We start from the raw sequence: 6,463 nt of genomic DNA on the forward strand, positions 1-6,463 counted from the left end.
ATTCTATCTAAATCTATCACCTAACAAGAGAGATTTTAGGTTTTCCCAGGCTATGAGGTAATATTCTGGGAAAGCTATAAGTTTCCCTGCCCCCGCCTCAATAATAACCAATATGCCTAGGAGACCCTAGGAGACCTAGACCCTTTGTAAGTTTAAGGCTGCTACTTCAGATTGACCAGAATTGATTAGCCAGATAACTAGCCCAAGCCAGAAAGACTTTTGCTCATTGTCTGATTTGTCATGTTAGCAATGAAAGCTGTATTATATAAGTGCATAATAGCGTTTATGTCTTTTTTATACTCCCTTGTATAAATTCATTTTAAATTGCAGGTGACTGCTAACAAGCCCAGGAGTAACCCCAGTGTGTTTCACACACTTGATTAATCCTAGTATTTGTGAGATTAATTCCATAAAATACTGCTTACAGACCATTCCTATAGACCACACAATATTCATCCTGCGCAGCTGACCTGCAGTCCCTGGATCTCTACTATCCCACAGGCAAAATGGTTTTCTTTCTCTAAGACAAAATCAAAGTCAACTTTCTCATTTTATGTTGCCTTCCTAGACTTAAACAACTAAAGCCATTGGATTTGTGCCTTCAGAATCTTAAGGTCTTTATTTCCACTCTCTAACAGTCAAGGTTGCTGCCAGTCTTCTTCATACGCTTCATTTTCCTTTCATCAATTTTCAGCACAGAGAAGAGGTTTGACTTAACAAATGATGCATCATCTTTTACTAAGGGTAATTTGACTTCCCCATGACCTAATGATATCAAATGTACTAGGAGGCTATTACAATGACTGTACCAAATACATTGTCTTAGAGTTGATATTACTATTTATGAATTTAAATTTTAGATCATATACTGAAATATGATTTAAGATTAAAGTTGGCTTTATGTATGGTATTTTTCTGAGATTAAATTATTACAATCCAGCATGAAAGAAAAAAATGTTTTATTGACTCAGTTATATATCTAATCTTGAGGCTTAAACTCAAGAATTGACATAAAAAATCATCACATATATTGGTGTGGTGATATATGTGCAAAGAAAACTATTTTAAAGTCAGATTTCTTTAGGAATTTAGAACTTAAGACATTTAAAAAGATTCTAAAGATACATCAGTACTTACAAAATAATATGCATGTATATGAAATTATATATAAATGTATGTGCAGACATACATTTTGATTACAAGCTCCTTGAATAAAAAATGTCTTTTATATGTGCTTATGTGTGAATATATATGTGCATGATTATAAATATATATGTATATAGAGAGATGGAGTATCATGATGTCTAAAGTATAGAGTAAATTCAGTCCCTATACATTTGTTGAATATAATTAAGTAAAGTTTTCAGACACAGGAACAAAAGATTTTATGTTTATCTTTAAAATATTTTGAATTTTTTTTCAAAATATTTTCTCCATTACAAGAATGCAGTCTTTTACAAAAGAAATGTGTCTGAAGGGTAATGACCTAAAGCCACCAGTCCAATTTCATCTAAGACTGTTATAAAACTAAGCACATCTTTTGCATATATATGTATGTGTGTGTGTGTGTGTGTGTGTATACTATGCACACATACACTCTTAGGTTGTAGTACCCAGTAAAGATAACTGAGGGAAAAGGTACTAAAAAAAAAAAAAAAAAAAAAAAAAAAACAAGCAAACCTTTCTCTTTTTGATGGGAAAAACAGAAATGATATTTTTCCTATTTTCAAGAGCCTAATATTGATATTTATATATATATATATATATATATTTTTTTTTTTTTTTTTTTTTTTTCCTGTTCCAGGTAAAGGAAGCAGCTATTCTGTGAGTTAGGAAAGAAGGCAAGGGTCTTCCTTTAATTGACTGGAAGAGTAGTGTTAAGGAAATAGACTACCTCTGTCTGTCAAAGAAAGGATGTTGGCTTCTAAATGATAAGCAATCCAGCAATGCTTTGACACTGTAACACTGAAATTTTAAGACATTGCTAGCCAAGAGTTGCAATCTAAAATTTAGGATAAATCAAAGAAAAGCTTAAGTATCAATGAGAAAGGTAATGGCATGTGCCATGAATATTCTTTTTTTTGTGAAAATTCCTCTAATAATGCCAAGTCAAAATACATCATGGCAATGCAAGTGAGGCAAATATGGTATCGTTTTTTTTTAAAGATTTTATTTATTTATTAATGAGACACAGACAGAGAGAGAGAGAGAGGGAGGTAGGAGCAGAGGCAGAGGCAAAAGCAGAAGCAGTGGTAGAGGGAGAAGCAGGCTCCCGCGGAGCAGGGAGCCCGATGTGGAACTTGATCACAGGACCCTGGATCACGTTCTGAGCCGAAGGCAGATGCTTAAGCGACTGAGCCACCCAGGCGCCCAAAATATGGTGTCTTTAATAAGTAGTTGTGGGACAATTAATATCCATATGGGGGGGTGTGGAAGTATCTTGACCTTCTACCTCATACCATAAACAAAAATCAATTCTACATGGTTTTTAGATGTAATGTGGAAAGTAAAGCAATAAAACATATAGAAAAAAAACAGGGAACATCTTTATAACCTTGCAGTAAACAAAGATTTCTTAAACAGCACATTAAAAACACCAACAAGAAAAATTGATAATTTTAATTATGTTAAAATTAATTACTCTGGCTCTCTCCTCCAGCAACCCAAGATGCCGAAAGGGAAGAAGGTGAAGGGGAAGAAGGTGGCCCAGGCCCCTGCTGTCATGAAGAAGCAGGAGGACAAGAAGGTGGTCAATCCCCTGTTCGAGAAGAGGCCCAAGAATTTTGGCATCGGACAGGACATCTAGCCCAAAAGGGACCTCACCCGCTTTGTCAAATGGCCCCGCTACATCCTGCTGCAATGGCAAAGGGCTATTCTGTATAAACATCTGAAAGTGCCTCCCACGATTAACCAGTTCACCCAGGCCTTGGACCCCCAGACAGCTGCTCAACTACTTAAGTTGGCCCACAAGTACAGACCAGAGACAAAGCAGGAGAAGAAGCAGAGATTGTTGGCCCGGGCTGAGAAGAAAGCTGCTGGCAAAGGGGATGTCCCCACTAAGAGGCCACCCGTCCTTCAAGCTGGGGTTAACACTGTCACCACCTTGGTGGAAAACAAGAAGGCTCAGATGGTAGTGATTACACATGATGTGGATCCCACTAGGCTGGTGGTTTTCCTGCCTGCCCTGTATCGTAAGATGGGGGTTCCCTACTGCATTATCAAGGGGAAGGCCAGGCTGGGGCATCTGGTCCACAGGAAGACCTGCACCACTGTCACCTTCACACAGGTCAACTCGGAAGACAAAGGAGCTCTGGCAAAGCTTGTGGAAGCCATCAGGACCAATCACAATGACAGATAGGATGAGATCTGCCGCTACTGGGGAGGCAACGTCCTGGGTGTGAAGTCTGTGGCTCGCATCGCCAAGCTGGAAAAGGCAAAGGCTAAAGAACTGGCCACCAAACTGGGCTGAGTGGACGCTGTTGAATTTTCTGTACATACAATAATAAAGCATTGTCTTTCAGCCAGTGTCAAAAAAAAAATTAATTACTCTGCTTATTAAAAGAGATGATTAAGGATAAAAAGGCAAGCCCAGAGAGTGGAAGAGGACATATGCCACATATATTCAATGAAGGACTTGTATAAAATTACATAAAAACTGGGACGCCTGGGTGGCTCTGTCAGTTAAGTGTCTGCCTTCAGCTCAGGTCATGATCCCAAGGTCCTAGGATCAAGCCCCTATCAGGCTCTGGGCTCAGTGGGGAGTCTGCTTCTTTCTCTCCCTCTGCCCTCCCAACTTGTGCTTCTCTCTCTCTCTCTCTCCAATAAATAAATAAAATCTTTTTTAAAAATTACATAAAAAACTCAGATTTTAAAAAGGCAACCAAATGAAAAGATGCACAAAAGGCTTGAGCAGACAGTTGTAAAAAGAGCATATCCAACTATTCAATAAATGTATAAAAAGCTATGAAGCTCTTCAGTTATCAGAGAAATGAAGGTTAAAACCCAAAGAAACATCAGTACACAGACTCCAGAATGGCTAAAAAGAGAAAAACCAAAAATAAGTGTTGACAAAGATATAGAAAAACTCAAACCCTCAAGTACTACTAATTTGGCAGCTTCCACTAAAATTGAAGATAAGCATAACCTATGGACTAGAATTCCCCTTCACCCAACAAGAATAACATACATCTATTTTCCAAAAGACATGCACTAAAATGTTTATAGCGGTACTATTCAAAATAGCCTTAAGTCAGAAATTACCCAAATGTTCATCAGGATAAATGAATTGTGACATAGTCACCAAATGAAATACAACAATAAGAATTAAATGAACTATAAACTTCTTTCAATATTACAGATGAATTCCAAAGCATATTGAAAGAAAAATTTAGACTCCAGGAATACATTTATTAATAAGGAATATTTATTCTATTAATATACAATATAATAAATATATAACAAAGAATATGTTCTTAATGTTTACTAACAACATATTCATTCGTAACATTCATTCTTATTATATATTATTATATCAGATTATGAAATTGTGAGATTTATCTCACAAAAGGAACAACAACAAAAAAACTCATCCATGATGGTACAAGGTAGCTTAGTGGTCACTTTGGAGGCACGGTGTACTGCCTAGAGGCTAGTATTGTTTTGTATTGTTCCCCTGCTCCCCATTTGAGCTCTGGTTACATGGGTATGCTCAGCTTTTTGGAAATTTGTTGAGCTGTACATTTGTGATATGTGCACTTGCAGGCACATATACCACAATGCAATTAGAATAACGTCCTCTCAAAAGTGAGTATTATTTTAAAAATTGTACTTTTATTCAACAAAGCATAAAAATTCACTGTTGTGGAAGAGATATATGAATTTTTTCTTTTTTTTTTTTTTTAAGATTTTATTTATTTGACAGAGAGAGACACAAGGAGAAGGAGAAGCAGGTTTCCCGCCAAGCAGGGAGCCCGATGTGGGGCTCGATCCCAGGACCCTGGGATCATGACCTGAGCCAGAGGCAGACGCTCAATGACTGAGCCACCCAGGCACCCCGAGATATATGAATTTTTTTAAAAAACATCCTTTCTTTTATAATCTAGGAATCCAGTACACTCAATTGGCATGTATCCATGTAACAGTTTCAGAATCTGTTGTTAATAGAAACTTTGATAAAATATTTAAATTTTAATGTTCAGAACATCAGACTTAAAGAAATATGATACTTTGGCCTTGTGATATAAATTAACCTATGCTTACCATTTGAAGTTTAAAGTTAAACAAACTTTCCCTCTATGAGGCTAAATCCAAAATTAGAGTTTCACCCTTGTTCTGTCACTTGAGAATTTCCTTCAGTGGAGTTAGAAATGCAAATAGCATAAATAACAGACACCACCTGGTTAAAATAAGAGGAAACAATTTAATCGAAGCATTAAGAAAGCTAAAGCATTCCTCTATCCTGCATTCCTCAGATGCCCAAACCAGATGCTAATTAAGCTCCATGACCTTTCATGCTCAGCCCTGTCACAGATCCTGGAATCAAAAGCTAGCTAGGATTTTTAAAGAATCCTATCCAGGAATTCAGTAATTTGATAATGTTAAGTCCTACCATTCTTGGTATTTCCCTAGGCTAGCATTGTTTTTATAACCAGCTTTTTTATATATAACCTATTTTTATAACCAGCTCTGGTCTCTTTGTTAAGCAATTTTGCCTGGTAACCCGGTTCCCGTTACTTGGCTTCTGCTTTGAGTGATCGGTCCAGGAATATCCTGATGGTGTCTTGCCTCACATCTAAGCACTTTCTGAACAGAAGTCTCACTGTGCTACTTCTCATCTTCCTCATGGCCTGCAGTCTGAGATTCTCACTGGATTTGCTGGGTGCTGATAACCAGCGTGTCTGTCCCTGGGTAGTGACTTCCTGTTCCCGAGCTTTTCTGAAATCATCTTCTGCCTGCAAGCCAAGACATTCACCTGTCACTCACTCCTCACCAGACTTCCACATCCCTGCCTGGACTACCACCAATGCTAGTTTTCAGACTTCTTTTTCACCCACCTCACCTCACCTAGGAGGACACCCTAAGGAGCCACAGTCTGACATACATTATGCATCTGCCTCTCTGGAATCTCACAATTCTGATTTCTGCGGTGCATTCCAAACCCAGTGGTTTCTTCTCACTTCTGAGCCCTAAGCAATTCAACCTTGTTCCTCTGGCAACTCCCATGAGAAGGTAGCAGAAATGAAGAGCAAAATACATTTATTTTTGACTCAGTCAGACTCAGCATGCAACAAGACAAGAAATGGCTTAGAATTCCTCATCCCTGACAATGTTTACCAAATCCTGTCCCACTTGGGCATGCATTAGGACATTGAGATGGAACTAAAAGATAAGAAAGACTGAGAAAAGCAAAAAAAGAGGCAAGAAACAGACGAGTATGAGATAAAAGGAAGAATACATTAAGCAA

General features: G+C 37.7%; 1 pseudogene; it reads left to right on the forward strand.

Moving 5' to 3' along the window:
• The first annotated feature begins 2,662 nt into the window (after positions 1-2,662).
• Positions 2,663-3,469, forward strand: LOC118011825 (annotated as a pseudogene).
• The last annotated feature ends 2,994 nt before the right edge of the window (positions 3,470-6,463 follow it).

Source organism: Mirounga leonina, unplaced genomic scaffold (assembly GCF_011800145.1).
Source record: "Mirounga leonina isolate KUSES-001 unplaced genomic scaffold, KU_Mleo_1.0 Mir_151, whole genome shotgun sequence".
Lineage (NCBI taxonomy): Eukaryota > Metazoa > Chordata > Mammalia > Carnivora > Phocidae > Mirounga > Mirounga leonina.